The sequence below is a fragment of the Rhinolophus ferrumequinum genome, chromosome 13 (genome assembly GCF_004115265.2).
Source record: "Rhinolophus ferrumequinum isolate MPI-CBG mRhiFer1 chromosome 13, mRhiFer1_v1.p, whole genome shotgun sequence".
Classification (NCBI taxonomy): Eukaryota; Metazoa; Chordata; class Mammalia; order Chiroptera; family Rhinolophidae; genus Rhinolophus; species Rhinolophus ferrumequinum.
The window spans coordinates 50,834,405-50,861,262 of NC_046296.1; the positions used below are offsets into that span (position 1 = coordinate 50,834,405).

Genomic DNA, 26,858 nt, shown 5'->3' on the forward strand with positions numbered 1-26,858 from the left:
GAATGATGCATATAATAATCTTTAATTATAGGGCTACAGAAAAGGCACTGATAAAGGATATAAAAGCCTGAATACCATAGATGTGACCCTCTTACATGTTCTACAAATCTAACAAGTTGTCAGTACATTAGAAATTAATACAGATATTAATATGTCTGACCTCAAAAAAAAAAGCTGTCTTGTTCACGAAGACTTTCTTTCTTATCTGTTTATTAGTATTAACAGTATTATACAGTATAAACCTGTATATTTTCTTTTCCAGGATGTCATCCAACAGAAAAATCTTAAAATATCCCAAAGGTTTTTATGTATTACTATAAAAAATTCTTAATGAACTAAGAACTGCAGAATAGCTTCCTAAGGGTGACTATGCTTAAAAGTGATGACAATTTTACAGAGTGCACTAAGAAAAGATTTTTAATCAACAAATGGTAATCATTTACATTGGAATCTGAAATATATTTAGTCAATGGGGCTTAAACTGGCTCTTTATGAGCTGAAAGGTTAAAAAGTAGTCAGACTCCTCACTCTCTTTCCTAAACTATTTACCAAAGGATTACACTCAGCATTCCATATCCACGGGTTCTACATCTGCAGATTCAACCACGGACTGAAAATATTTGGGGGGGAAATGGTATCTTGTTGCTGATGTGTACTATGTAGTTAGGTCTGGGTTATGATGGGTTGCATCTGTACTGAAAATGTACAGACTTTTTTTTTCCTGTTATTATTCCTTTATATGAGTATAACAACTATTTACATAGCATTTACATTGTATTTAGTATTGTAAGTCATCTAGAGATGATTTAAAGCATATGGGAGGATGTGCGTAGGTTATATGCAAACACTATGGCATTTTATATAAGGGACTTGAGCATCCACGGATTTTGGTATCTATGGGGGATTGGTTCTCAGACCTCTACGAACACCGAGGGATGACTGTACTTTTGGGAGTCCTCATAACCAGAAGAACATGATATTGATGTTTTAAAACGAACTGTTGGAAACACAATCTAAAATTAATAATCAAACATTTGATTTTACAACCTAAACTATATTAGCACAAAAATGTGGTTTACCTTGGAATAATAAAACTATTAGAAACATTAAAATTACAAAAAACAATAATGGCCTTAAAATTTATATACTAAAAAAAGGTAGTCCAGCGATCAAGACCTCCGATTACTTAAAAAGAATCACAACAGGAAATAAAATTTCAAATGTCATGGTGCTTTAAAAAAATATCAGACAAACAGCGAAACAGGTCAAATCCCTTAACAGCACAGAATCAAGTTTACCTAGATAATGAGTACATTATTAAATCTCTACCAATACTTGACAGCGTATGTACAAAATCCTTCAAAGTACAAACAATAAATATCTGCTAAGAATTGTTTTTTTGCTAAACTCTAGATCTGAACCTCTAAGAAGTAAGGTGCGGGCGTGAGAGCAGAGAAAAAGTCCACTGGGGAGCAGTTACAAACAATATGTTCATACAGGACCCAGAATGGTATGTGTTATTTATTACACATTCTCAGCTCTGATTTCTCCGAGGCTCAGGCCCTCCTCTTTGTATTAAAAGACGTAACGCAACTTCTCTCCAGTTTTTCATTTAACTTAAAGCTTTTCTTAATAGGAAATTAAGAGGTTCCAAACCCAAAATTCTCAACCCCTACTTCCTTTTATACCCCACCAAAAAAATTCCTGCAATGCTGCTACTCTTTGAAAACGCTGTTAACTACATTTTTCTGTTTGTTTCTGCCAATTAGCCATCAGGTAGCTCTATGTTTAGACACACCCCTAAACTCCCTGACGAGCTCCACTTCACGATATATTCATAGATAACTGCTCCCCACCCCCATGTCAAAGGCTCAGACATGCTTCTTCCTCACTTACTAAACTATTAATATCTCGCATTTGATGTGATTATAAGAAAAAAGGTATAGTTATAATCAAATAAAATGTTTTTATTTTACAGCGATGAAGCTGAGGACCAAAGAATAAGATGACTTTTCTAAATCCACATAACCAGTCAGTAGCCTCAAAATCTTTTGTGCCTTCTGCTTTTTCCTGCAAAGGGGCTCAGAATCAGAGAACTGAGTCAACTTTTAAACATGTATTTAAACATAGACTTAAAGAGATTTAAAGGGATGTGTCACTTGAATATACTGGGATTAGTTAGAACAAGTCTAATCAAAAATTATTTTCCATCCTACTACTGTTTCTTCCCTGTCCTCTCAGTCATTTGTTCAATGATTCAATAAATGTACAATGAGATTCCTACTGTGTGCCACTGTGGTCTCCGAAATCTAATGGTCCCTCCATCTCCACCTTATGAACTCCTCCCTGGTCCTACAGTTAATCTAGCCCTATTCCATAACTTCTTCCAAGTCTCAAGGGTTGGACAGACAAATTTGGCTAGGAATTATGCTAGCTACACATTTATTTACAATATCTAAAATTAATTTTAAAATCTGGCAATATCAAGTGCTGGTGAGGATGCAGGGCAGTCAGAACTCATACTGCTGGGAGGGGTGGATGCAAAAAGGCACGGCTACTCTGGAAAAGTGTGGGCATTTTCTTCAAATGTTAACTGTACACTTACCCAGCAATCCCACTACTGAATATCCAGGGCAAATGAACACTTATGTTGGCACAAAAAGCTGTACAAAATTGTTTACAGCAGCATTATTATTCATAATTGCCCCAAACTGAAAACAGCCCAAATGTTGGTCAGGGGGTGAATGGGTTATCAAATTGCAGGATACCCACAGAATGGACTACAACTCAGTAATCCAGACAAACAACTGATAATATGCAGCGGCTTGGATTAGTCTCAAGTGCATTATGCTGAACGAGGGAGGTTGGACTCAAAAGGTATGATTTCGTTTTTACTGTATGATTTCATTAGTATGACATTCTGGAAAAGGCAAAACTCTAAGAGAGGGAAGCATATCAGTGGTTGCCAAAGGTTAGGGGTGAGGAGAGAGTGTGACGGGCAGTACCAGGGAAGTTTGGGGGCTAAGGAAACTCTTCTGTTTCCTGATTGCAGTGACGGTCACAAGACTTTGCATTTGTTGAAACTCACAGAACATATATTTAAAAAGTGATTTTTTTTCCTATATATAAAAAAATAAGTTTTAAAAATATGCTTTTCAGAATACACCAGGTTCTGTTTCATATATTTTACAAAATATCGGAAATATATTTTATGCACATGTGAACTTGTTTAACACTCCCAGTAATCCCATAGTGAAAATATTTTCATTACCCCACCTTTTATATATAAGGCTCCTGAGGCACCAGGTGGTTCAATAGCTCTCAAATATACAGCTAGTAAATGGCAGAGCTGAGATCTGAACCCAAGCAGTTTGGTATCACAGTCCATGCTCAGTCTGAAGTGCCACACTATGTTTCTTTTTCAAGAATACATGACTTCTATAATTAAATACACTTTAAAACAATTCGTCTATAAAATAAAGGTGTCACAATTCTCAACCAAATTTTTAATACCTCTTACAAAAATCATTCCAAATTTTAGAAGTTCCCAGAAACTCCCTGAGGAAACCTGATGCCTTTCTTACCTTAACATTCCCTAGCACCCAACAACGTATAGCACACAAAAAACCCTGAGGCGGGCCAAAGGCGAGGGTCCCAGCTTCTGCTGGAAGAAAGCCTGGTTACATAACAGGAAAATTAAACATCTAATCTTTTAAAATCCATTAAAATAAAAAATAAAGGCCACAGCACTGAGAATTACAGACAACTGCAATTTAATATTCCTTGTATAATACTTATGGCATTCTCAAAAAAAAAAAAAAAGCCATTTGGAAAAGGAATAATCATAGTTTTAAAATGGCATATCCATTTTATTGCCCAAAACCGATACAGAATACTAAACTGTTGATCCTCTCAAAAAGTTAGGCCTATTTCAGTGTAACCCAAGACCTTTATCCTATAAAAACCACTTTCCCTTCAATGAGTTAATAAGATCTCTTACCCCACTAACTTCCTAGCTCATAATGTGATTCTGATTCCAATGCTTGCCAATGTTGTCTAATTATCTGCAGTTCACAAATGATTGCATTACCAAACAAAGGCAAAACAGAGCACAGGAACCAAAATAAAGCCCACTCTTAGTTGCACACATTATTCCCGAACAATGACAAGGTCTCATGGAATCCATGGGGTTGCCTATAGTTGCTTGCTCAGTAAGGAAAACACATTTTACCTCATAAAATCGCCTTAGTTATTTTATTCACATAATTCAAATGTTAACTAGTATTTCTCTCATACGCTAACAGTGAAGCTCAGTATGCCAAGAAATTGCTGCAATTCAGTGTGATACATGCTGTAATAGAGGTGTAACAGAGGTACGCAACAGGTGTTTAATAGAGAAAAGTGAGGCTAGATGAACTCTGCTAAAAGGGATTAAAGAAGACGTTAGACTCTTGGAGGATGAGAGTTTGGGGGAGGGGAGAGATTACTCCAGGCGGTAACATAAAACATGCAGAGTCACAGAAATTTGAAACAGCACGATGTAAGCAGGGAACTGTAACTCATTCGATATTAACGGGGTATAGGATACACCCCGGGGAGCTGCAAGAAATCACAAGGGCACACGTCCTAGGGACAGTGCACACACATGGGCCAGGACAGCCATGTTAAAGGTGACACCTTTAGCATCCCACCATGGCTGGGAAAAAAACCTAAGGCACATGACTCGTGCTTTAAAATAAATGTTAACAGCGATACGGTACAGGCAGTCTTCAGCGACAGTCGCCACGGTTTCCAGCTTCCCAGCGCCTGGACGGAACCTGGCCCTCGTGCCCCATCTGGGCTAGCTGCTCAGGCCCAGCCCTCCGTCACCTCCTCACGGTGCCCTCAGACAGCCCCAACGCCCCGGCCACCGGTCCAGCACTGCAAAGCCACGCCGCCGCCTCTCCTTAGCCACCCGCCGTGATGACGTGTCCTCTCACAGGTGTACCAGAACTACTACCAGGACCCGGAGGCCATGGCCACAATCAACCACCAGATCAACCTGCAGCTCTACACCTCGCACCTCCACCTCTCCATTTCTTTACTACTTTGACCCTGAAGGTGTGGCTTTGAAGAACTTTGCCAAACACTTTTTTCATCAATCTCACGAGGAAAAGGAACATGCTGAAAAACTCATGAAGCTGCAGAACCAGCGAGGGGGCCCCTCCTTCAGGATATCAAGAAACCCAACCGTGGCGACCGGCAGAATGGGCTGAATGCAATGGAATGTGCGTTTCACTTGGGGAAAAGGGAATCGGTCACTACTGGAATTGTACAAACTAGCCACGGATTCACTGAGACGCATTACTGAGTGAGCAGGTGAAATCCATCAAAGAATTGGGTGACTATGTTACCACCTTGTGCAAGATGGGGGGCCCCGAATCTGGCATGGCAGAATATCTCTTTGACAAGCACACCCTGAGAGTCCATGATGAAAGCTAAGCCTTTGGCCGGCTTCCAATAGTCACAGGGGTGACTTCCCTGGTCACCAAAGCAGTACATGCATGTTGGGGTTACCTTTACCTTTTCTGTAAGTTGTACCAAATCGTGTACTCATGTTCTTTCATTTGTAGCACTCCTCAAATAATTTGATACCCCTCCAGAGAAAGTAGTGACACGGTACATAGAAGCATGCACTTAATCAATATACAGATGAGTTTTATTAAGAGTCTAAGAGCAAACTGCTTCTCTATCCTAGAAAACAGTGCATGGGAAACGTGGCAACATCCCAGCACTGATGGATGCTGATGTCAGAGAGGTCCGTGAGCCAGGCTCACACGACCCCGCTCTCCCACTCGACGGCCTGACGATCACGACCACAGCACTTGAACCCGGATGCTTACAGGTGAGGACGCTGGGAAAACACTCTCAAAGGCCTATCTTCTTGGCTACCTTTGGAGCACCTACTATTTGCCAGGCACTTTACGGAAGGCTCTTGATATTTACATGTTTAACACCTGCATACTCAACTACCCATAAACAACCCAAAGGTCCCTGACATGTAAGCAATCTGCAATTTTGCTGAAACTCAAAGTTGAAATTTGAATACTATAAGGCTGGTGTCAAACAAAACCCACAAGTCATTAGGTAGTAATTGGCCAACTGTCCAGTATCCTAATCTCAACAGGCCTTTATTTTGCTCTACTTACCTCCTATGCACTCAGTGGAGGAAGCGATATGCCACAGTGGAACTGTAAATTTGAGATTGTAAAAGGATCCCACCAATACCTGCAGAGTCCTGCCAGCTGCCATGACTTTGGTGAGCTCTTGACTGTGGTTTTCCAAGACTCATTTACGCAGGAACTTACCCACTACCTTCCCCAGAAAAGGCTCTAGTCCCCTCTGGGAAGCTGAGATCAGACTATCACGCAGAGACTCTATACTTCTAAGAGTCTTCATCTCAGTGGCAGTGTTAGATAGACTATGCTTCACTTCTCAACTTTTCAAAAAAATTTTCATAAATATACTGGTTCGGTATACATACATCCATGGTAAAATTTTAAAGAAAAATAATGAGCAACATAAAAGGATAATACTTCTCATGGTGGGGAGACATAGGTGGCTTCTAAGATATTGGCAATATTCTATTTCTTAAGGATGGTGGCTACTTTTTTTAAATGCAACTTTTTATTACTATTAAATTATTTAATAAAAATAATATTCTCAATGAGATTGAGAGAAAATCGGTTGTTTCAGAGATGACAAATGCAATAGCAAATAAAATATACAATAAAAGTAGTGAATAAAAGTTGGGATATTGAAGAAAAACCTAATTTTTTAGGTTTTTTTTTCAATTACAGTTGACATTCAATATTATTTTACATTAGTTTTAGGTGTATAGCATAGAGGTTAGACATTTATATAATTTACAAAGTGAACCTCCCAATTAGTCTAGTACCCACCTGTACTATAGTCTAGTACTATATTATAATATTATTGACTATATTCCCTATGCTGTACTTTATATCCCCATGACTATTTTGTAACTACTAGTTCATATTTCTTAATCCCTTCACCTTTTTCACCCAGCTCTCCAACACCCCTCTCATCTGGCAACCATCAGTTTGTTTTCTGCATCTGTAAGTCATTTCTGCTTTGTTCATTTATTTTGGTGTTTTTGGATTGCATATACATGAGATCATATGGTATTTGTCTTTCTGTCTGCCTTATTTCACTTAGTATAATACTCTCTAGGTCCATCCATGTTGTCACAAATGGTATAAGATTTCATTCTTTTTTATGGCCAAGTAATATTCCACTGCATAGTATATGTACCACATCTTCTTTATCCAATCGTCTATTGATGGGCACTTAGGTTGCTTCCATATACTGGCTATTGTAAATAATGCAGCACCAACAATGACTTTTAAAATATTCTATCAATGGTTAAACTTAGATATTTTTGCCAATCTGCACACATAACATATGTCATACACTGTCCTAATTATATGATACATTAGCAAAACAAAAATGTTTTTAGTGATCACCATCCTTGGAGGAAACAGGGAAGGAACACAGCTTTCACTTTTTAACTCATGTACTTTTACATTACTCTATTTTTTATAAAGAATAAGCATATTACATTAGAATTAAAAATATTTTAATTATAAAAATTTGAAGAACACATTAATAAATCCAGGTTAGGATTATCTCTCTTTGTTATAATCCCTGGTCAAATACTCTACCAGAAAAAACAATCCTTGGGAATCAGTTGAGACAAATGAGACAAGTTTATAATTTTTCCAAGACTACTCCAAAATAAGCACATTGATCATGATTCAAGTGACAAAATAAATACATAAAATGAAAGTGTGAAAACTAATGTCAATTATTGCACATATATGCATATGTAATAATTATTGCAAAATAATCACTTAGCAATAAAAATAAAAATGTCTTACCAGATAGCTAAAACAATTACAGCCAGATTATTGAGATTACTCTACACTGTGAAAGAATTTAACTGTGTTCATTATTTAAATAATTTAAGCCAAACACTCTTTATGCACTACTCTTGTAAGCTAGATGAATAGTTCAACCCAGACACACAATCATACTGATTTACTTTTTTCACAAACCTAAGTGAAATATTTATGAACTAATTACACAGATACATTTTTAAATCCTTGAATGCATGTTAATTTGATGACCACTGCTGCATTTTTTGGAATTTAGAAACATAAACACATCTGTCACACCTGATGGTATGCTTTTTTCCCCAGTGAGAACTTAATTTGTTTTCTTTTCAATTCTCAAAAGACAGTGGCTCATAGCTAAATTTAACATTCAATTCCAGAAGCAAAGATGATGGTTATTAATATATCTTTTTCTTCATTACAATCTTTTATTGTTATGCTTATTAGCATTATCACATGTCTTTTTATTGTAAATCACCTGAAATTTTAGGAAGCAATTTATTAAAAATAAATTGAAAAGAATGTCACCATTAGTGACTTATTCATCTTTACTTGCTTTAAATTAAAAAAAAAAAAAAACGTCTCTCCTAAAGCATAGGGTCAGGAAATCACTAAAATATTTTATATTAGAATTTATGTTCAAGATATTCTAAAGACAAAAAGGTATACTCCTTTAATAAGCAAAACACTAAAAGAAACAAACAAAAATAAGCCAAAAAGACAGAACTTAACACACCTTTCTGTATCAATTAAGGATTCATAAGATAGGCAGGGGAAGCTGAAAAGATAATGTGTAAAGTTTGCTCTGCCGCCTTTACCTGTTTGGGAAAATGGCACAAACAGTAACAAAAAAGGGACAAACTAGACAATTTCATACTTCCTGAAGCAACACAAGAGAATAACACTTTCCGAGATACAAAAAGAAGGTCCAAGGTAAGCAGGCATTCTAAGTTACAGAGCACTTAGACAAAAATGAAACCAGTTCAACAATTCTGATTGAACAAAAACCAAGATAGTTACAGAGCAGAATGGGGTCAAACCTCAGATCTCCCCAAACTAAGCAAAAAGAACTTTCAACAATCAACTGGATTTCAGTAAACAAGTCTGTTAACTCCTGGGGTAAGAGGGTTCACTCTGAGAGTTCTTAGAGTGAACCTGCATAAGGACATCTAGGGTTGTATAAAAATGACATTACTTATCTTTTGAAGTTTAGTGAGAGAAGAAATTATCTGTACAAATAGAGTTCTCTAAACACTGATGCAATTCTTTTACTTAAAATGTATTCAAAAGTTAATACACAGAAGAAGAGAGTATATACTTTATGATTCTATTTATCTAAAGTTCAAAACCAGAGGAACTAATTTATAATGTGAGAAGTACCTTGGGTATCCTGGGAGGGGTGGGGGGTACCTGGAAGGAGCACCAAGGATTGAAGGGCTTGGGGAATGCTGTGTTTGATTTGGATTTGGTTACACATGGTGTATAGTTTCTAAAAATTCACTGAACTGTATACTGGTGTTTTATGCACTTTTCTATATGTATCTTATATTTCAACAATATTTACCAAAAAGTTATACTATATAATAATTTAAACTGAATACTTTATAACTAATCCAATTTGATACATGCAATTTATAGGAAGAAGATACAAACAGTCAATAAACATAAGAAAATGTTCAACCTCATTATTTTCAGGAAAATTAAAATTAAAACAAAACACCATTTTTTCCTCATAGATTGGCAAAAGTGTGTTTTGTCTTTGATACCCTAAAAATCATTTGTTGGCGTCTTTGCCACAGCTGGAGGCAGTACAAACTTGAGAGGGCAAACTGATAAGTAGCTCTTATAATTGTGAATATGCCTACCATTATGGATTCCTTCTAAGTATCTATCCTAGGGAAATACTCAACTGCAAGTATAAAGATGTTTCATTGCGGCATTGTCTATAACAAAAAAAAATTTGAAACATAAATGTCCATTAGTGGAGGAAGGGCTAAATAAATTGTCGTACATTCAACATCATGAAACACTACACAGTGGCTGCAAAGAATGAGGTCAAGCTGTATTTTCTAAAATGAACAACTCTCCAAGATACATTGCTAAGTGAAAAAGAGTAGAATACCGTTTTTGGAAGGAGGGAACCCTATCCCGTCACCCCAGTAAAAAAAAAAGAACCCTATGCTATATGGTTTACACAGATAAATGCAAGTACACATAAAGCTATGCAGGAAGATTCACACCAATGTTATTACGACCACCTCTATGAAGGTGGAAGAGGCTGTGACTACGGATGGTGGTCAAAGAGGAACAGACCTTTCCGTGGTGTTTTAAAAAGAGAACATTTCCATTTGATACTTACATAGCAAAACGGAAAGAAGGGACAAAGGGAGGGAGAAAAGGAGGTGGCGAAAAGGACACTAAGCGTAGCCAAAATAAATCCACTTGCCAGTAATGCCAGTTATGCCTATTTTTCCATGATCCCATGATCAAAGTTAAAAGGATTAAATGTTGAGGTAGAAATAACCCATGGCGAAATTACTGTTTGCCATACTTTAAACTAAAAGTAAATTTTTACAAAAACCACTGAAAACATAAATTGAGATAGGAATGACAAAGTATCCTAAGTAAAATAAAGCACACTGGCACCCCCACCCTCAAGGATCCTTGGCCTAAAAAAGGTCACTCAAAACCATCATTCAATTTACTTTAGAGCATTTACCTCTGTTAACTTGAAGCTTAAGTTCATGTTTTGCTTTTCCCTTCATGAGACATAGAGCTGGCCAGTAAAATGTATAATTAAAGAACGAAGTGATGGAGGTACACAGACTGTCAGAAAGCAAACAAAGAATTTACTGAAACACTTCCTATATGGAATGAGCCCAAGGAATATATAGTCTCATACGGTAAATAAAGTTCTAGCAAAAAAAAACCCAATTATTTAAAAAGTTAGCAAAAACAGAATGTTCATTTCTGACTATATCCCTGTCTACTTTAGTTAAAAGCATATTCTTAAAGAGAGAGAAAAGGGGAAAAGTTAAAGTATCTGTGTAAATTTACCAAGTTGTTTCAACTATTTCACTCAAAGAGAACTACCAATTAAGAGTCATTCCACAGTCATTAAAACTCATCTAATACTTGCACCATTAAACACTAACCATCTTCAGCCACAAAGAATAACAGTCTTTACCCTCCTGGGTCATATCATCCAGGTGAAGAGAGAAGAACAAATTTGAAAAGAAAGGAGGGAGAGGGAAGCAATATGAGGTATGATCAAAAACTTCAGCTGCGCTGTCATAGCTGCCTCAATGTCCTGAATCTATTCAAAACGTTTAGCTTCCATGGTCACTTCGACTTTGGGGAAGAGCCAGAAGTCGCACGGTGCCAGATCCGGTGAATAAGGGTTAGGATAAGGATGCACCGTAATGTTTTTATTTGACAGAAATTGCCGTATACCAGAAATGATGTGTGACACACAGCCTTTCCTTTGTGATCAACAAATATGGTGAATGCTGCTGCCGAGTGCCATCCAACCGAAAGGCAGGGATCTTCAATATGGGAAGTGGTGTGTCAAACCTTAGTAATACTGTGTGACAAGTTTCAACTTGTTTGGTGCAATCAGTCAGGTGTAAGCTAAGGTTGAGAGAAGGTGTGTTTTAAAGTGTGCCGTAAATCATCTTCTATCATGACAATGCTCCATTTCACACACTGCTTCTGACAGCAATTTCTGTCAAATTAAAACATTACAGTGTGTCCTCATTCACCTTAGCCACTGGATCTGGCATCATGCAACCTTTGGCGCTTCCTCAAAGTCAAAATGATTCAGGACATCAAGGCAGCCATGACAGCGCAACTAAAGAGACTCATGAAAGAGGACTTCCAGAATTTCTTCAGAAAGTGGCAAGAACGATGGATAAGTGTGTTTGAAGCGTGGGGAGTATTTTGAGGGGGATTAATGGCAATATGTCTTTTACTGTAATAATTTTTTTTATTTAAACATTCACCGCATTGTTTGATCACACCTCGTACATGGAAGCATATATTAAGTGTCAAATTCATGAAAAATCTGTGTGTGCGACAATTTGTAAAATCTAAGACGTCTAGAACTAGAATTGAGATCACTGGGCTTTAAACATCTTTGGTTTCACAGATGAGTCTCTCATTACACCAATGGAGAAAGTGAGGAGCTTTCTTAAGTTAAGAAAACTTAAGGGACATCACTTGTGCTCACCTTGGCACAGCCAATGGTGACGGAGCTAGGCTAAGCCCTCCTATCTCTAGTTACCAGCCCAGCGCACTTTCCATTAGAAAGGATCACTGAAGACTAAGACAATGAACTAAAATATTCAGAGGAATTAAGATGCAAACAAGGCCTGGGCCTGGAGGAAGAACAGTACTCAGACAAGCTAGCACAAAAGAGAAAAAGACATTATTCTTTATGGTGCACACTGTACAGTGATTGGTTAATCACAAGGAAGTTTTCCCCAAAATCTCAAGATTTCTGTTGGATTTTGCTTATTCCAAATTGTTTCCAACAATATGAATTATTAACAGCAAGTATTTTTTTAATGAAAATGTCACCAATTTTTTTCTGTGTAAATGGCAAGCATACTCACTATATTTCAACTATTTCCTGTTATTACACAAGGTTTCCTTGTAAGATGTAAAAATTAAAACCACATACACCCACACTAAGTTGAACACTACTATATGGAACCATTTCAGAAAGACTGGTTAGTATATCTATTATACCTCTTCCCTGTTATTCAAGACTAACTTCCTTGTTCAAATTACTTATTATAGTCCTCCAAATGTTAAATATAGAGCACAATATAACCCAGCAATTCCACTCCTAGATATACATACCTAAGTAAATGAAAATATATGTCCACTCAGAGACAAACACAAATGTTCACAGCAGCACAATTCATAATAGTCAAAAAGTGGAAACCCAAAGTGGTATAGCCATCAGTGGATATCATTCAACAAAAAAGGGATATATGCTATAACCTAGATGGACTATGAAAACATTAAGTGAAAGAAGCCAGTAACAAAAGTTCACATATGGTATGATTTCATCTATATGAAATTTCCAGAACAGACAAATCTATAGAGACAGAAAGTAGATTAGTGGTTCCCTCGTGGTGGAAGTTGGTGGAATAGGGGTGACTACTAATGAGTATGAAGTTTGGGGGTAAAAACTAAACGTTCTAAAGTTAGATAGTGGTGATGGACACACGTATCTTTAAACAGTCTAAAGCCATTTCCTTGTACACTTTAAATGGGTGAATTGTATGGTATGTGAATTATATCTCAAAACAAAAAATGTGAATTAGCTGGGAGATTACCAAGACATGAATGACTCTAATCAACTCTACCCTGGAGGTTATGAATGCTGAAGGAAGAGAAATTGTAAGGATATCTACCGCCTCAGATATTAAAAACAAGAGTATGTACAAGTAAAGCCAGATGAAAAAAGGGGACCAAAAACTAGACATAATGAAATCACTGAACAGACAAAAGCCTAGACAGAAATACATCAAAATGTTACCAGTGGCTGTCTCTGAATAGCGAGTGGGGTATTTTTCCAAATTGTGCACAAAAAGTATTATTTTTACATAATAAAAAAAATTCCAACAACATTTATTTCAAAGGGAAAAATCAGGAGCCAGGACTCCTTATATTAAGGGATTGGATAGGGTCCATCACTACTGTATCATTGAGGGTAGAGTAAACCACTAATGAGAAGTATGAAACGTGAATTATAAAATAGTAAGATAGTGGTACAATGTTTTCCATGTGTAAGAGTTGATATTCTAACATCAATAATTTTTTTCTTAATACAAATCACTGCTATTCACTGGAAGGCATAAAATACCACTGTTTCAGTGGAGCATGTAACAAGTAATTTGACTGGACAAGGAACAAAATGTTTTTCTTCCTGCTTCATATTAAAATTTGCCAAAACAACACAAACTGATCACATTATTTCTAAATTCTATAGTTATGCCATTACCTTTAATAAGACATTTTTAAAGTTACATAGTAATATAAAGTGAATGAAAACACCATCCTTTGTCAAATAAAATAGTCAACTTTCATAGAATTTTTTGCTATTGATAGAAGCAAAATGAAAAAATACTGTAAAAAGGAAACTGATTTTAAAATGTCTTATTAAATGACACATTACATTTGTATAGCACAAATGCCAGACTATAAGAGAAAGGGGACATCCATGGTCCAGGCAAAATAACAAAAAACAAAAAAACAAAAAACACCAAAATAGTATCAAAGTGATAGGTACCTACTAAAATGAATTGTACAGATGAAGAAATGTGTTTGTGCCCTAGGTCAGAAAGCCAGAAAAATGGGAGCTCTGGATGTGGCTCTGAACCTATGTCCCCCAGAGTCATTACACGTGTCCACACATCTACCACCTACACGCTATCCAGAATAAAGGCCCCAAGAAACTCCAATAAGTAACTGGGAGACTGCTCTATGTCAGGGGCAGGGCCAAAGGTTAAAGATACAATGTGCTGCAACAGTCTCGGCCTAAGCCCACCAAGCAATGTCCAGGTTGTTCTCTGCTGTACCAAGGAGCCCCCTGCTTATTGCGCAGGCAGAGCCGGTCACCTGGTGCCCAGAGAGACTTTGGGACTGCAGACTTAAATGCGTGGGCCTGAGGGGTCTGGATGATAGTTTTTACAATGTCAGTGCAGTTTCTGCCCTTGCCTGCACAAATGCACACTGAGAGTGGCACCACCAGATACGTGACCGAGGAAAAACTGAGGGTTGCTAGATGGGCGGGAGGGGTGGGGGCTGGGGGGGAGGGTGAGGGGATTGGAGGGCAGTCGGTGACCACAGGATGGCCACGGGGTTTGAAAATTAATCTGGGGAATGTAATTTGGTGGTTACCAGAGCGTAAGGGGGTTCGGGGAGGGGGGATGAGGGTGAGGGGGATCAAATGTATGGTGATGGAAGGGGAGCTGACTCTGGGTGGTGAACACACAGTGTGACTTATGGATGATGTGATACAGAATTGCACACCTGAAATCTATGTAATTATACTAACAATTGTCACCCCAATAAATTAAAAATTAAAAAAAAAAAAGATACAATGTGCTGTCACTACATCACAACGCTTCCCTTAGCCAACAGATTAATTCAGAAAGAGTAACCCCAATATATTATCTGTATCTCCATAGCAAGCAGTAAGTCAAGAATACCAGTTAACTACCACATTTAAAATTGAAAAACGTTTATATAATGTTTTTAGAAAAACCACGAGGCAAATAAGTTGTGTACCTACTGACTGCTGATATAACACCCCTGGATTCATCACCCATTGGGTTCATTCTCCTCTTATAAAGGGTGGCTTCAGAAGCACTAACAAGGGCAGCACAGCAGATTACAAAACCTGGGTTCCCTGTTCCATCCCTACTGATCACACTTGTGTAATTCTGAGAATACTAAGCCCCATTGTCCAACACCCCCTCCTATGCCCTTTCACCTCCCACCCCTTTCTTTAAATATGAAATGAGAAAACTGGGCTTATATCAGGGTTATAGTACTCCCCAAGGAGCATTTTAGAAATCTGTTTTACTAACAATTGTCACCCCAATAAATTAAAAAGAAATCTGTTGGGTGGCTCTTTGTGTCTTTGTTGTTTGTCGTCTAGCATACTCATACCTCGTATTTTATTTTCCTGTATATTACAGTTAGGGAATCACACTGATTTATTTTAATTATGTAGGCAAAAAATTTAATTAACTATAAATTTCATTTCAGGACACTAAAGAGAGTATTACAAAATACTTATTATGAAAAACGGGCTTTGGGTTAGAATTAAAAATTAACTAGAAGATCTCAAAGGTTCTTTTCAGGCCTATAATTTACTGATTCTATTAATATTTCGAACACTAATAATGATAAGGACAGTGAACATGATGATTTGTGGGCAAGGACAAAAAAATACTAAATCTGCTTCTGCACTTGATTAAATAATTAAATTTGTAGAAAAGCAATTCTATCCCATCATCTAGGACATTATTTATCAGAACACTGTGTACTTGTAAAAGGTAAAAATGTGAAAGTCACTATCATAGTAGGAGCTCAGGAATACAAGTTCAAAAAGGAGCTGTGGGATTGGCAAAGATTCAGCCCATCGTCCCAATCATCAATTTCAAAAAAAATCACATTTTTATGAAATGGGCCTAATGTGAAATGAATCCTGAAATATTAAGATAAAGTTAAATAGATTTGGTGTATTCCCCTCCACCCCAAAACAGAGAAACTGGTAAAACATTTCAAATGGCATTTATCAAAAAATTATTAAAGCAGAATGGTGATACTTTGAGAATCAGCCTTCCCATTCTGGGAGCTTGGGGTAAAGGGTAAGGGAGCAGAAAATCCAGATACCAAGAAGACATATCCCCATTCAGTAGGATCCCTTTTTGTTTTATTGATGGTTTCCTTTGCTGTGAAAAAAACTTTTTAGTTTGATGTAATCCCACATGTTTATTTTTTCTCTTACTTCCCTTGCCCGAGGAGATATATCAGTAAAAATCTTACTCCAGGTAATGTCTGTAAAGTTTCTTCCTATATTTTCTTCTAGGAATTTTATGGTTTCAGATCTTACATTTAAGTCTTTAATCCATTTTGAATTTATTCTTGTGTATGGTGTAAGGAGGTGGTCCAGCTTCATTTTTTGCATGTGTCTGCCCAGGTTTCCCAGCACCATTTATTGAATAGACTGTCTTTACCCCACCGTAAATTCTTGCTTCCATTGTCGTAGATTAAATGACCATATAGGCATGGATTTATTTTTGGGCTCTCTATTCTGTTCCATTTATTGGTATACACAAATGCAACTGATTTCTGGATATTAATTTTGTGTCCTGCTACGTTACTAAATTCATTTATCAGTTCTAATAGATTTTTGGTGGAGTCTTTAGGATTCTCTGCACATACAGTATCATGTCATCTGCATATAATGACAATTTTACTTCCTCCTTACCAATTTGGATGCCTTTTATTTCTTTTTCTTGTCTGATTGCTGTGGCTAGAACTTCCAGCACTATGTTGAATAGAAGTGGAGAAAGAGGGCAACCTTGCCTTGTTCCTGATCTTAGGCGGAATGGTTTTAGCTTTTCCCCATTGAGTATGATGTTAGCTGTGGGTTTATCATATATGGCCTTTATTATGTTGAGATATGGTCCTTCTATTCCCACTTTCTTAAGAGTTTTTATCATAAATGGCTGCTGGATTTTGTCAAATGCTTTTTCTGCATCTATTGATATGATCATATGATTTTTATTTTTCATTTTGTTAATGTGGTGTACCACATTAATTGATTAGTGGATGTTGAACCACCCTTGCATACCAGGAATGAACCCCACTTGATCACGGTATATGATCTTTTTAATGTATTGCTGAATTCTGTTCGCTAGTATTTTGTTGAGGATTTTTGCATTTATGTTCATGAGAGATATCGGAGAAGGTATTTGCCAATGATATATAAGGGGTTAATATCCCAAATTTGTAAAAAACCTCACTCAACTCAACTCCAAAAAAAACATAAACAACCCAATTAAAAAATGGACAGAGGACATGAAGAGACATTTTTCTAAAAAGGACATATAGATGGCAAACAGACATATGAAAAAATGCTCAACCTCACTAATCATTAGAGAAATGCAAATAAAAATCACAATGAGATACCACCTCACCCCTGTCAAAATGGCTATCATCAATAAATCAACAAACAACAAGTGCTGGCGCAGATGTGGAGAAAAGGGAACACTTGTGCACTGTTGGTGGGATTGTAGAGTGTGGTACAGCCGCTATGGAAAACAATATGGAGGTATCTCAAAAATCTGAAAATGGAACTGCCTTACGACCCAGCAATTCCACTCCTAGGTAATCTATCCGGAGAAATCAAAAACTCTAATTCAAAAAAATTTATGCACTCCTATGTTTATTGCAGCACTATACATAATAGCCAAGACATGGAAACAACAGAAATGCCCATCAGTAGACGACTGGATTAAGAAACTGGTACATTTATACAATGGAGTATTACGCAGCCATAAAGAAGAATGAAATCTTACCATTTGCAACAATATGCATGGACCTAGAGAACATTATGTTAAGTGAAATAAGTCAGACAGAGAAAGACAAATACCATATGATCTCACTTATATGTGGAATCTGAAGAATAGAATAAATAAACGAACTAATCAGAAACAGTCTCAGAGACATAGGGGAAAACTGAAGGTTGCTAGATGGGAGGGGGGGTGGGAATAAGGGGGAAGGTGAGGGGATTAGAAAGCACAGTCAGTAACCACAAGATGGCCACGGGGATACAAAAGTCTATTTGGGGAATGTAATCAATAATGTTGTAAAGATTTTGTAGGGTATCCGATGGACACTTGTCCCATTAGGGAGAACACCTCAGGGATGATGTAGATGCCTGACCACTGCATTGTACACCTGAAGCTGAAGCTGAACAATAATGAATGTCAACTACAAGTTTATACACACACACACAAACACACACACACACACACATATTTACAAGAAGCGGAGTACAGCATTAGGAATGTAGACAGTGGAAATGTAATGGCTGTGTGCGATGTCAGAGGGGTAGTGGATGGGGGAGGGGGTTGTCACTGCGTGAGGGATATAAATGATAAACGTCTAACTATTACATTGTTCGCGCACCTGAAGCTAATAAAAAAAGTTTAAAAAAAAGAGGACATATTCCTTTACCAAGCAATTCCAAAAGTTACCGTAAACCATATTATTTGTAAAACATAATTTTTTTGAATTGATAGAATACCTCCTATGGGCCAGGCCACAATTACATACACATACACACACAGACGTGCGTGCACACCATGTGTGCGCACACACGCACATATGTGTACTTATATTTATTTATATGATCACATTTGATTGCCATAACAACCCTTCAAGGTAGATTTTATTGTCCAGTTTTTCTTATGAAGAACATGAGGTTAAATAATGCAGAGATTTCCATCAATCAGGACCATATGGAACAAAAGCCTTTCAAAAATAAGCCCTGAGTCTGGAGAAAAAAGTTGTTCAAGATTACACAAAGTTGAGTCTGTAAGAAGAATCTGGTTAAGCTACTGACCTAATACTATGTATGAAACTACTTTTTATTAAGTACCCGGTGCCTCTATATGCTAAGTACTTTCACATATTTATCTTACTTAATATTTCTCATAATTTACCTTTGTTCATATCACATTTGATACGATATTTATCTTCTCATAGCCTCCACTAATCCGACCATAAAGGAAGAAATGGAAAACAGACCAGTGGTGGCCAGAGGTTAGGGAGAAGATGAGAATATGAAGGGACAGCACAAGTGAGTTTCTTTGAAAGATGGAATTATTTACTCTGTACCCTAATTATTACAGGGATGACACAAATTTATACATATTTACACCAAAAAAAACAAAGATATACACCAAAAAAAAGCCAATTAAAAAATGTTAACTGCATTTCCTTAACAGCATGATACAGAAAATGGTATGTACAGAATATTTCTCCCAGATTTCATTTCCTTTCAATGCCACAGAGTATGTTTTTAGCTCATTGAATAAAATAACTCCGTAGAAACACTTTAGTCGATAATTCAGTTTTTTACGTAGATTTTAATGAAACAACTGCATGCTTATCTTTCTTAAAACATCAGTAAGTTCTCTTGAATGGCATCATTTAAAAAAATCCAGTTACTGTAACAAATAAAGACTTTACAAAAGTAAGTGCCTTCCAAATTTCTTTATGAGTTCTGCTACATGAAACTATATTTAAACTAAGTAATGAGAATACTCTACTGACAACCATTGCAAAATCAGTAAGGAGGAAGAAGAAATTACTGAGTATCTCCCTCCATAATGTACCAAACATTACTACATTCTTCTGAAGCTCTTATCTCACTGGACATTCTCCACCCTTGGGCAGGAGATATCTTTCCTAATTTACAAAGGAAAAACAAGGGATTCAGCAGGTTAAACAATGTAGCCCACAGTTCCTGGGCTAATGAGATAGTGGGGCCACGATAAGCCAGAGCTTTAAAGTAAGAGCACGTTTTAGTGTGCCCTATAAATAAGAGTATAAATGCACAGTATGTGTTAAATTTATAAATGAAATTAACACCCAGTGCAAAATACTGATTTGTCATCTCTAAAAAGACAACTGTCAAGTATTTGCTATGTGATATAAAATTCTTCCAACCAGGAAGTCCGAGATGATGCTATTATAACAAGCCAATTTTATGTACTGGATTTGACTAATAACCAAAAACAAAACAAAAAAGACAAACTCTCTAGTATTTCTTGTTACCAACAACTAAAAATAGCTAGCATGTTAAGTAAGTCAAGAACATAACTTATTAGTGATATCCACCACATAAGCAGTAACTCAAGGATAAACTATCATAAACCCACAGCTTTCTTTTTCTCCCCTCAACTCTCAACTCCTTAAGGAATCCAAATTCCTACACCTGGAATTCCGGGTCTTCTACAATCTGACTTAGATTAATTTTCGAAAAATTTCCCAACTATTTAGCTTCCTAACACTCCACTCTAGCCATGGCTGAATTTTTCCCTACGCTCAACGTGTACCTCTTCATGTCTAAGCTTTTGCTCTATACCCTCTTCACTCCACTTAAGGAAAGTCACCGCATCCTACAAGACCAGCTCAATTCTCTCCTCCTCCAGTAACCCTTCCCAAACTACTGGCTCAAAACATTTCCTCCTTTCCTCAGAACCCCCATAAGGCATATTTGTCCATTCATGATGTACACAGTGTTATTGTACTGAACTGATACTTACTTCATTATTTCACGTGTGTGTGATTTCTACAGGACAGAGATCTACGACATCTATTCTAGTATTCTCCACAGCCGATCACACCTAGGTTGTAGCCAGAAAATTTTTTTTTCTTAATTTTAGGTTACAAACTAATTTAGGATGGTACTTACGTACATTTATATTATATATATATGGGATATAAATATCTAAACGTATGGTCAACCTACACACAGTATTATATTTCCCCTTCAGAACAAAAACTTTTAGAACATGTATTATCTTTCCTGCAGCTAATGCCTAAAAGACAGCTTCTCATAAAAAAAAAAAAAAGAAAAAAAATCCAATGCCAAATCACATATTTCTTTTTGATACCACTCATTTAAATTGTAAAGAGTTTATTGGTTATCATTTGGCTATATACATACCTACCTCTTCTTTCTCTCATTTAGGACTCTCAACAACAATACTTATTCAATAAAAATATAATGTAAGCCACACATGTAATTTGAAGTCTTCTGGTTAGCCACATTTAAAAAACTAAAGAAAAACAGATAGAATTAATTTTAATAGGTTTAACCCAATAGATGTAAAACAGAATCATTTCAATATGCAATCAATCTAAAGTACGAGATCAGACAATTAAATTCGCAAACTCATCCTAGAAAAAACGCTCCATACCTCATTGCAGAATATCACTACGCTCACCTTCGAAGTACTCCCCTTGGGAAGCTATGCACTGCCAGTGTCTGTCTAGTCCACCCTTCAAAGCAATTTTGGAACTCTTTCTGGAATGGCCATCAGAGCTGTCGTCGTATTACCCTTGATGTCCTGAATGTCATCAAAATGTCTTCCTTTCAATATTTCCTTTATCTTCAGGTAAAGAAAGAAGTCATTGGGGGTCAGAGCAGGTGAGTAGGGAGGGTGCTCCAATACAGTTATTTGTTTACAGGCTAAAAACTCCCTCACAGACAGTGCTGTGAGAGCTGGTGCATTGTCGTGATGTAAGAGCAACGAATTGTTGGTGAAAAGTTCAGGTCGCCTAACTTTTTCATGCATCCTTTTCAGCACTTCCAAATAGTAAACTTGGTTACTGTCCAGTTGGTACAAATTTGTAATGAATAATCCCTCTGATATCAAAAAACGGTTAGCAACATCGTTGCAACAAGTTCATGAACTTAATTGTCTGACCTCGTAAATTATTGACAAACTACTTTACATTCATTTGTTCATATTGTAGTTATGAAATCTGCATGTACTTTAAACTTACACTGCATCTCAGTTCGCACTGGCCACTCTGCGAGTGCCGAATGCCACATGCATTTAGTGGACACCACCTTGGACAGTGCAGATTAATAGACTTCTGCACACAGGAGTGTATAGTGCGTACTGGTGACCACAAGGTAAGATGAACAGTAAAATGTTCATGCTGTATTAAAATAAATTTGTTGAAAAGTAACAATTTAGGCATTAAAATTTGTGAATTCAAAATCTCAGACTCATCCAACAGGAAGCAGCACTTCAACGGCCTACTTTCTTGAAATGCTTACTTTACAGACGAAGAAACCCTAAAAAGTAAAGTAACTGGGTGTTATCAGCAGGCGCTCCCAGGAAAATCTCCTTTTTTAATTCTAGGCCTCCTACAATGAAACTTACCCTCTTCAACATCAGATTCGCCTCTAAATTAGCCAAAGCCTGTGGCCAGGTTATTTGGGTTTGAATCCCAGCTCTGCCACTTAATAAATGAAACTTCCAGCCTGTTACCACCTCAACTAGAAAAACAAGGGTAACAGCAATGTGGGTCAAGGGGTTGAGAATCAGGTGAGTTAATAATACACGTAAAGTGCTTGGAGCAGCAATTGGTGCATAGTACATACTTAGTAAATATTGGTTGTTATTATTGTTGTTAAAAGCAAACTGTTGTGGATAGATTAAGATGCATGTGTATGAAATTAAATACAAATGCCTCATCTGGAAGGTAAGAGTGTGACCAGCTTTTTGCAATGTTTTAAGAGTAATGGTGGGTTCCTTGTACACAAGCAGCTGGGCTCTCTTCAGGCCAGGCTCAGGCCACAGGGCACTCTTCAACCCCTGAAAAGACCTGGGGGCAGAATTACCCTTTCATCCTTGACTAGATGACACAGAACCGGTTCCTTCCCCCACTGCATCTCTTCCTATGTGTTAAGAAGCTTGAATCAGCTCTACTTCTTGATGGAGTGGAAATCCCTCCCCTTTTCTCCCCCAAAGAAGACACATTACATTTGCTTTTATTTTACTCACACCATATGAGTTATAATCTTTGCATAAAATCCATTTCACTTGAAGGGGAAAAAAATCCAGCTTATCAAATCTACCTCTCAAATACAAAATTTGTCTTTAATCGGACTAAGATACTTGCCAAAGTCACAGAGTGAGTGAGTTGCAGAGCTAGGCCTAGAACTAACTACAAAGTGTTCTCAACTCCAAACTACCATGAGGTCATTTGATAACTTACCAGTGCAAGGGAAAACTGGTTCTGTGGCAGCGTAATTACAGATTGAGACAAAATGATTTGATGATTTAATAAAACAAATTTAGAGTCAATAATTTTAAACACTGTAAAAGAGTCTAAAGAATCTCCTTAGGGTCAGTGGGAAGCTTCCTCTGATGATTATTTAATTCCTTATGGAAATACAGTAATGGCATTGGAAAAAAGACACTGAGGACACAATTCAGGATGTTGAGAATCAAATACAGGCTTTGCACTGACTGGTTACATAACTCTGTTGAGAATCTAATACAACTTTGCAGTGACTACTTATAAAACTGAACTCTAGGACGCTTTTTAGCTCTAAAATTCTAAGTATCTAGGAAGAAGAATCTAAGTCCACGCTGCTTAGGTGGGTAGGATCTACGGGGACTTGTGGTACACAAAAAACACTTATTGAGAGCTAAAGATTATTTCCAGAGAAAAAAACATGAAAGATGATATCTAAGGGCCAGAACCTGAAAAAGCAGGAGCCAGGGAGACAGCCTAAGACATAAAACAATCTAGCTGTTTTGACTAGAAGCCATTAAAAGGAAACAAAAAGCAAGCGTGATTCTAAGAGCAACACTCTCGGGCACCTGCCATGTTGGTGAGCGACATGGCTGCAAAGCCAGTGGTCTCAGTCCCAAATCAGTCATTACTAAGCATGAAGACATTACTTTTCCCCAAGTTATAAATGGATCATACTATTACTTTAGCAACAAGCTATGAAGATTGCATATACATCACCAGATTTTAGTGTTGGAATTTTTTAAAACTTACAGCCAAAGTACTCTGATACAAATTTACCAAGATTCATAGTGATTATTGTGCTTCACAGTATCTAGGTCTAACTGGAACATAATTCACGTGATTTGCTGTAGTAACTACTAGCACACAACCAAAACTCTCTAAGGAGAGCAACAGGGAAGGAACGGTCTCCCTAGTTCGATGCTGAGGACTTTTAAAGTTATGATGGTTTTCTTTGTAATGGCTTTACTGAGATAGAATTCACATACCATAAGCTTTACAAATTTAAGTGTACATTTCAGTGGTTTTTAGTATATTCGCAGAGTAGTACAACGACGACCACAATTAATTTTAGAACATTTTCATCACACTCACCTCACCTAGAAGAACACTTGTGGTCTCCTATATTTAATAGCTCTTTTTCCAGTAACCCACATAGTTTCTAATCATCTGGTTCAGGTCTTAGCCCAAAGGTCACTTTCTCAAGACGCCTTCCCGACCACCCAATTTAAAACTGTAACACTAACTTCAAGCATCATTTTATCACCTGGCACCCCCACCCTCAACCCCCCACTTTATTTTTTCCAGATACTGAACACACTTAGCATTCCAAATGTTTTACGTGTTTATTGTCTGTAAATTCCAGAGGGCAACAATTTTTGTTTTATTTACTGTTGTACCCCCAGGACCTAAAACGTAACACCTTGTAAAAGTTTAATGTTTATAGAAGGGGAAAAGGGAGGGAGAGGTGAGAAAAGGAAGTGGCTTCATTACTACAAATATCATTAAGATCTTTGTCCTAATTTAATAAATGATGGGTTTTCTGTAACATGTTTCCACTTTAGAATGAAAGTCTAACCAGAGAAAACAAAAAATAAATGAAGTTAACCAAATTTAGCACCACTGCATACACCAATATCTATGCCTTATTTTAAACATTTGTTCCCAATGTTTCATTCCTTCTGGTCTTTACTGAGTGCCTAAACTGTGTACCATAGAGAACACAAAAGACATATCAAACAAAGTCACTTTCTTCCAAAAGCCTGTACAGTTTTTGTGAACAAGACATACACAAATTAAATGCATGATGCCTTTCTTTCCTGCTTTTGTTTTTAATTTTTTAAAAAAATGTGAATAGCAAATACCTATACCTAATAAGTACCATAGAATTTTGGGAGAAAAAAAGTGATAATCTAAGTGAACTGGAATAGTCAGAAACTGCCTCCTAGAGTAAGTAGTGTTATTATAGTATGTAAAATTAAGGTAACAAATAGAGTCAAACTTAACACAATAGTTTATTTCTTGTATATGTAGTAATAGCAGAGTAGGGAGGAAGGTTCAGGTTGGTGGTCAACTCTCTTCCACAGTTATTCAGGGATCCAGGTTCCTTCCACTGTGGGTCTGCTTTCCCCAACTTCCACATTATGGTGCCCAGCCAGTCAGCAGAATAGGAAACAACACAGAGACCCATAACCTGCTCACATTCCACTGGCTAATACTCAGTCACATGGGAAATAAGAGCTACCCCTAGGTTCAGGACAACGAACAAATTTTGGTGAGAGCTAGTAGTCTTCACCACAAAGAGGATCTGAAATGAACCATGAAGCATGGGTGGAATGTATCCAGGAACAAGGGAACAATGACATGAATGAAAACAAGTAAGTCAAAACTAAGCAATAGTATGTCTGGCTATATTCTGCAGAGTAGTGAGAGAAGATAAGGCTAGTTTGGTCAATGGTGCCCCTAAGTAAACTGAAGACCAATCCCAATATATGTCAAAGTTTCCACCAGTCAACAATGAAGTAAGAAAAAATAAGTACACATTGATAACCTGTTAAGAATGCTAATTTTATTATTATATACATATAATTCAATTTTCTATGACTTACATATAATGTGATAATATAAAGTTAATATTTCGGGCTTTAATTTTCACATTAAAAAATGTTTTTTAACATAGACTTTAAGGCTATCAACAGTTTTAAGAAAATGCCCTTTCCTGACTATAACAAATTCAGTCTTTGTCCTGTAAGGAATGGTGATTTACTTCCACTTTCTAGGTTGTATATTTTTTAATACTTTAACATTTTCTAACAAATCTGTATTGCTTTGGAAGGTAGAACCGACTGATTAGTCCTAAATTGTCATAAGGGTTTAAATGTAAAAAACAGGAGTTACCTGAGAGTGGGCAGATAGTCTTACAAATATAAACTACGCTCAGAATACGTGCCCCAAAGATTGAAAGAAAAAAAAAAAAGGTTGACTCTTCTGGACCCAATTTCGAACTCTGTATAAACATATACCATGTACGACAAGTATTAAACTCAAAAGGGGACTTTAAGAAAACAGTAAATTAGCAAATTAAACAATAATCTGCTACTGCATTAACCCAAAATTTCCTTTTCTGAATAACTACTCTTAATCTAAAAATGGTATATTATTCTTACTAATTATTTACTAAAATGTTAGTTACCATTTAGCAATAAAGAAAGCAAAATGCTCTTTTTACTGAGAAATTCAAATGTCATCATTCAACTATGAAATAAGAATTTTATTTGGATTAAAAGAATGTTAACTTTAAACAGTAATTAAGTAAACAGTTAAGAACTACTGTGACCAATGGAAATACGTGCTTATTAAAGCCAGAAAGCTAATCCCTAGCCTCTAGCAAAACCAGAGCTTTATAAAAATCACTTTTTCTACCTTTTCTCCTATATAACCCTAATAGCAAGGGTTGAAAAGATGACATGGTACAGCATGCCTCCTTAAAAATGGAAAGGAAAAATAAAGCCGTCAGAGAAATTAAAA

At 36.8% G+C, this 26,858-nt stretch overlaps 1 protein-coding gene across 7 annotated transcripts in view; it reads right to left on the reverse strand.

Annotated features, from left to right (window-relative positions):
• Positions 1-26,858, reverse strand: part of LCLAT1 (lysocardiolipin acyltransferase 1) — a 162,732-nt gene that overhangs the window by 107,698 nt on the left and 28,176 nt on the right. Inside the window, exon 1 of one of the 7 annotated variants that reach the window (XM_033124461.1) lies at positions 21,227-21,334. The exons of the other annotated variants lie outside the window; for them this stretch is intronic. The gene's annotated coding sequence lies outside the window, so the exon portion shown is untranslated. Of the gene's footprint in view, positions 1-21,226; positions 21,335-26,858 lie in introns of those variants that run through there. 7 annotated transcript variants of the gene reach the window in all.